The sequence below is a fragment of the Hibiscus syriacus genome, unplaced genomic scaffold, assembly GCF_006381635.1.
Source record: "Hibiscus syriacus cultivar Baekdansim isolate YM2019G1 unplaced genomic scaffold, ASM638163v2 tig00111238_pilon, whole genome shotgun sequence".
NCBI classification, from domain to species: Eukaryota; Viridiplantae; Streptophyta; class Magnoliopsida; order Malvales; family Malvaceae; genus Hibiscus; species Hibiscus syriacus.
In genome coordinates, this window is record NW_024063030.1 from 999,764 (window position 1) to 1,006,406 (window position 6,643).

At 33.0% G+C, this 6,643-nt stretch overlaps 1 pseudogene; it reads right to left on the bottom strand.

Annotated features, from left to right (window-relative positions):
* Nucleotides 1-1,107: 1,107 nt before the first annotated feature.
* LOC120156815 lies at nucleotides 1,108-3,127 on the bottom strand (annotated as a pseudogene).
* Nucleotides 3,128-6,643: the final 3,516 nt, after the last annotated feature.

Genomic DNA, 6,643 nt, shown 5'->3' on the forward strand with positions numbered 1-6,643 from the left:
ATTTTAATTCTTTTAAATAATTTTTTTAAAATTTTAATGTTTTAAATAGGTTGAATGGACATCGAATGCCATGAGAAATTATTTGACGGATCATTCTCACTACGTCATCAATAGTCCCAACCGATTAAATAAGTCAACATCAATCTTTTTTTTCCATACCATTTTTACTCATAGATTTTATTTTCCAAGTAAATTCTTTGTTAATGCATATCAAAATTAAACTTAAATTTAGGGAATATTTTTAAGATATTCATTAATGTCCTTTTCTTCTTCACTCAAGTGTCTTTTGATACGAATGTCGGCCATTAAAACTGAAAGCTCTGACGCCGCTCGAAGCCACCATATTCAGTTTGTACTAGTGTCAGAATGATTTGCAGTTCGCTTGACTATAAAAAATGTGGATCAAATCCACTTACCCTTTCCCATATTCTCAGTAGCTACATCGATAATTTTCTCATATTTTATATGAAGAATACTATTTTTTTATCATTATTTTCTCAAGATTTTCCCTTAACATCTGTTTCTTTTCCTTTTAATTTATTAAAAATATTAATAAAAAGCTAAATGTTGTTATAGTTAAAAGTAAATTTCAAAATACATGCACGTTGCGCTATTAGTATTCTTCAAATTATTCCGGCACTGATACAAACAAATATGGTGGCTTTATTGCTTCAAAAAAATATATGGTGGCTTTAGGCGGCGACGATTTTCAGTTTCAATAGCATTCCCATTATAAGACACTAAGTGAAGAAGAAAAGGGCATTAATGAATACTTTAAAAACAATCCCTCAATTTAAGTTTAATTTGAATATACATTAATAAAGAAACTTATTTGAAAAATAAATTTTATGAGTAAAAATGACAGAAAAAAGATTGACGTGAACTTATTTAATTGGTTGAGACCATTAATAACGTGGTGGGAATTGTCTATCAAATAATTTCTCCTCATTTTGTCACCTTCTTCTAGTAGTTAGTATTTTTAGGTAGCAAAAGGAAAAGTGAAATTAATTGTTTCTTTAAATTAAAAAAAGGGAAAGAATCATCCATTTTTACTATACAAAATGGTATATCCATGACCATGAGTGTCCCTAATGATCATGAGTACATTGCCGATTGGTTGGAAGCGCTAGACTTCATCTCTCTCATTCTCAGGGACAAGTTCCAAACCCTCGTCATCCGGTACGACAGTCGAATTCATTGTCAAAATATCTGGAGGAATCAAAGCATCTGACTGGTCAGCCTTGGGGACAAGAAAAATCAAACCCAGAGTTGCAATTCTCAGAATGTTTCTAATGAGAATAACCATCCACAGGTTTGTAAAATCTGTACTACTGACATGAAACATGTGAAGAACCATTCCTCCACCCCATTTGGAGGTCAAGAAACCAAGGCTATCGATGCACATTAACAATGCAAAAAACGTGCCTTCAATGCCTATCGGGCAAAGCCTTGTGCTTAGAACCATCATGGGAATCCACCGTATTCTGCTTATAATTCGCGAGACGCATTCCTCTGTGATAACAAAGAAGTAATCTGGAATTCCGACTGCCAAGTTCCATCGAAGAATGAAGATCAGATCGAGCATTCCGGATGTGCCGTAAAGGAGCTGAGCGAAAAATAGTAGGTTTCTGAATGGAAGGCCTTTGAGAGTCTTGTTATAGATCACGACCCCACCATTGAAGCCATTGCACCAATTGAGTATATGATGCCCGTCCAGCTCAGTTGGTAGAGTACAAGGTTTTTAACCTTGTGGTCGTGAGATCGAGTCTCACGGAAGGCATTTCATAATTCGGAAGTCTACCACGGAATCTGCTCTCAACCTGGTATTGGGCAGCCTACTATCATACCTCCCCTTACCCCATTACACGTAGAGCTATGGCTTCCACACTTGGGGGAACTTGATTGTCTGATACATTCCCCTTATGGCAACCCCTAAGTTTTCCATTGTCTGCATGCACTCAAATGTTTTACCAAATTGCAACAACATAGTATTTTGCAGGACATAATTATCTGGAAAATTAGAAAATCTAACCTTCTGCTTCTCATAATTAAGGCTGGATGATTTCATTTCATAAATCACGAGTCCCAACACTGTGATGAAAACTGGTGGCATTGCCAAAAGAATTAAAGCTCCCTGTAATAAAGAAGAATGTTTGCAGGGTTTTAACTACATTGGTTTCACTAAAAACATAATCAAAAGTCCAATTTATGACTTTCAACACAAGCAAAACTACAATTTCTAAGATCAAATCTAGTGATTCTGACCAGTTTTTCAATATTCGGCCACCTAAATCCAGTCCCAAATAATGATAAAGATGATTATAAGTTGAAAAAAATGAAATAGATAAAAGAAGCTAACCTGAGGTCCGAGATGGTGAACAAAAAATCCACTGGTGGAGTAACCAATTAAAGCCCCGGCAGAGGAACAAAATGAAAATCCACAAAGGCTCTGAATATCCGGAGCCAAAGATCGGACCACGATACTGTTCCTAGCAATACATGCATCAATTGTCACATCTGCTATAGCCATGCCTGCTGCAACCCCAATCAAGCAAGCCAATGCTATAGCTGCAGGCAAGTTACCATTTACCAATAACAGCAACCATCAGTGCAGAAGCACCCCCGAGAATACCAGCAACCACAAAGTATGGTCTTCTTCTATATCCCCTTATCGGAAAAACATCAGTGAGTAAACCCCAGATAGGTTTCATGATCCATGGAATATAGTATAAACCAATGTAGAGTTGAACCAGAGGGCTGGAGTTTCTGAACATCTTTCCGATAGTAATCCGTGACTACTTTGAAGAAAGACCTGGAGAAGCCTAGGTTGAGGCCGTAGACTAGAACTATCCCAATGATGAAAGTTGGATTTAGCAGAGAAGATAGCATCTGTATATTGAATTGTCTCGAGGAAGACCGAGAAAATATTTGCTTTTCTTGCAGGTTTCCGCTGAATTAAGGTTGGTCTGGTTTGAAACGTTGGCAGATTCTTCGACAAAGAGTCCTTCTTTCTCTGAGGAATCCATTTTTGAAGTTGAGAGGAATGTGGCTCTGCAAATGGCGCTGGTTAGACTTTTGAGGAGAGCAGAGAAACGTTGACTGCAAGAACTTCATATTCATGGACAACCTACCCTAATCCGGAGAAGCAGACGTAGCACCCTATTTAAAAACGATAACTTCTGCACGAACCAACAAACTTAATTGTAAAAAAAAATGTTATTTTTTTGAGGTTTTAAATCAATCACGAGAATATCAAATGTGATTGTTAAATATCAGATAATTAAAAGTTTTTTTAAAACATATACTATTTATACTTACTAAGTATTAATAAAAATAAAATAAAAATAAATTTCTTTTAAAAAAAGTTGACGCATTTGCCATAGCGCTGACTAATTTATTATTTGTCTAATTTGATATAAGGTCCTCTAACTATGCATTTTTAGGGGATTTAGTCCTCTGATAATTAACTATAGAGTAAACTATGTATTTAGTCATCCAACTATTTGTGTAGATCTGTTTTGGTCATCTAACTATTTTTATCATAATCATACTTAATGTTACGTTTTGATTTACTTTTGGTCACTCATCGTTAAAAATTAACGATGATAATGACACGTCATCATTAGGAAAAAAATATCACGTCATTAGTTTTGATAATTTTTTATGACGACTGATCAAAATGAAACCAAAACATGATATTAGATGAGAAATATACTTTTTAATCCCTCACGTTATGGATTTGTTAGCTTCGGAAAGAAAATTTTTAAATTGCTATACCAAACGGATTGGCAATGTGTCCCATTTAGTACGTATAAAAAATCATATTATAAGCACAGAGAGACCGAATATGTTTATATAGTATAAGTTTATGTAATTTATAATTTAAAATTATTTATTTATTGATAATATATGTTTACTTTGTAAATACGGTTTAGATTTAAGTTATTCGGAAAATAACATTTTATTTCATCATTAAAATTACTTAATAAGTTTTACAAATTATTGCTATAACTTAATTATCTCAATCAATTGTTTGTTATGTGATCTACCTTTTTATCAGCAAAAAACATGAAACAAATGCATGTAATGACAAAAAAGGACATCTCAAAACTCAGAATACAGAATATATAGTAAATTGCATTTCGTTGAAGGAATTTGGATTATTTATGAATCTCATCCCTTTATTTAACGAAAATAAAAAATAATAATGATTCCAAACTTAGTTTAAATCTTTAAAATTTAAAACTTTAACTTTTAATTTAATATTATTTATTCTAAATCTAAAGTATATATAAAACTAAAATAGAAAAACCGTATATATCATATAATATAAACAAGGAATAATTATAGGCTAACGTGGACATGTTTATTTAAAATTTTGATACACCTATTTATTTATATTGTATATATGTATGATATTATCACGTTATTTTCTACTTAAATATTACTTTAAATAATATTTTTAAAACCTATTAAGTGATATCAGTGATAAAAGAGAATGTTGTTCTTCTTAAAAATTCCGAGTCTAAACAATTACGTTTACAATGTGTACGTTGTCAATTAATTAAGAATATTTTGAGATTTGAGAATTACATGATTAAAGTTGTCGTATAAATATGTGTATTGGACACATATTGCATGTATTTCTTTTTTTAATATATATATATATATATAATTTCTTTACATTTATAACTTTTTTATTCTTTTATTTTTTACATGTAACATTTATAACATGCTATTTTTGCTCCCTGGGGTGAGTGGCGATTCTTTCTTTGCCAAATACTCAAAAATTAAGGGTTGCGAATATAGCACAAAACAAAATATAAATGACATGTATCACATCATAATAAAAATTTACTATTACCAATCAAATCAAATCATGTTGGATTAAATTACATAATTGACACCATTTTTTTTTAATTTTCCCTTTCTGACACCGTTTGATCAATATTTCCAAAAGTAGCACCCTTTTTGCTGAGTTGGCAAAGGCGCGTCCCTGGGGACGCGCTTTACCCGTGTTTTCGCTGAGTTGGATGCCACGTGTGGAAGGCGCGTCCCCGGGGACGCGCCTTTGCCATATCAGCAGACACGTGTGGAAAGCGCATCCCCGGGGACGCGCCTTCCATTAAATGTCATAAATGCCCCCATCCGTTTTTCCTAACTACCCCTCCTCCTCCCCTATATAAACCCCCTCAACCCTCCCTCATTCTTCACACCAAAATCATATTTTCCTCTCTTATATAACTCAAATTCTCCAACTATTTGAGTTTTAAATTTGTTATTAGTGGTAAGAAATTTATTTTTATGTTAGTATTTTTTAAAATAGTTATTATTTTTTATATTAATATATTTATGTAAATATTATTTTATTAAAATAATATTTATATAATTATTATTTATTTAGGATTATTAATTTTTTTTTGCTAATTATATTGTTTTGTCTACAGTTATAATGGAAAACGAAATGCTGTTGCGATTAGATATTGATCATATCTCCAGACATTTTAGCGATATGATAATATTTTTTATAATTAATGTTAATATTTAAATTTAAATTTATTTTAAAGTTATTATGAATTTATATTAATTTTTATTTTTTATAATGTATATTATTTAGGATGTTGATCGTATTTTAGAGACTTTTATTAAAAATCCACGTATACCGACACCGGAACGTATTTTGCCATATTTGGCTTCTGCCGGGTTCGGGTATATTGCAACAATTATAGGCGGTTGCAAACTTGAACATGTCCTAATTTCTACACTGATTGAGAGGTGGAGGCCCGAGACACACACTTTTCACCTTCCATGTGGAGAGGCGACAATTACATTGGAGGATGTCTCTATGCATCTGGGGCTTCCCGTCGACGGAAATATGATGTGTGGTATGGCGGATGGTGATTGGCAATCAATGTGCATTGATTATCTTGGAGCTGCTCCGCCAGAGTTTAATGGAAGTAGAATAGCTTTATCTTGGTTGAAAGCTAATTTTGAGGTTTTAAATGAAAATGCTTCAGAGGATCAAGCAAAGGCATGTGCTCGGGCATATATTCTACGAATAATTGGAGGAATATTGATGCCCGACAAATCTCGCAACCAGGTGCATTGTATGTGGTTGCGGCATCTGATCGATTTTGATGAAGCTGGAAGATATAGTTGGGGTGCTGCAGTTTTGGTATTTCTCTTTAGAGAAATGTGTCGGGAGACGAATTATAAGAAAACTGCTATCGGTGGATGTCTTCTGATTCTACAATCATGGGCGTGGTTCCACATACCTTTCTTATGCCCGATCGTGAATGAACCATACGTATTCCCTTATTGTTGAGGTAATTTTCGAACTAAATTTTGATTTAAATATTTTCAATTAAATAGGGTGATATTTAGTTTATATTATATTTCATAGGTGGTCGATGAAAAGAAAGGACCATAAAAGTATACCTACTGGTTATAGGAAATTCGTTTACTTATTGATACGAAAGCTGGGTCTGAGGTATGTTTTTAAATTTGTTTAATTATTAATATTTTAATTTAAAATGTTAGATATAATTAGAATTTTTTATTTATTTGAATTGTATATTTATATTTCAGTTTCAGTGGATACCTTATGCGAGCGATGAAGTGAAAGCTTGCATCCCACCCCACC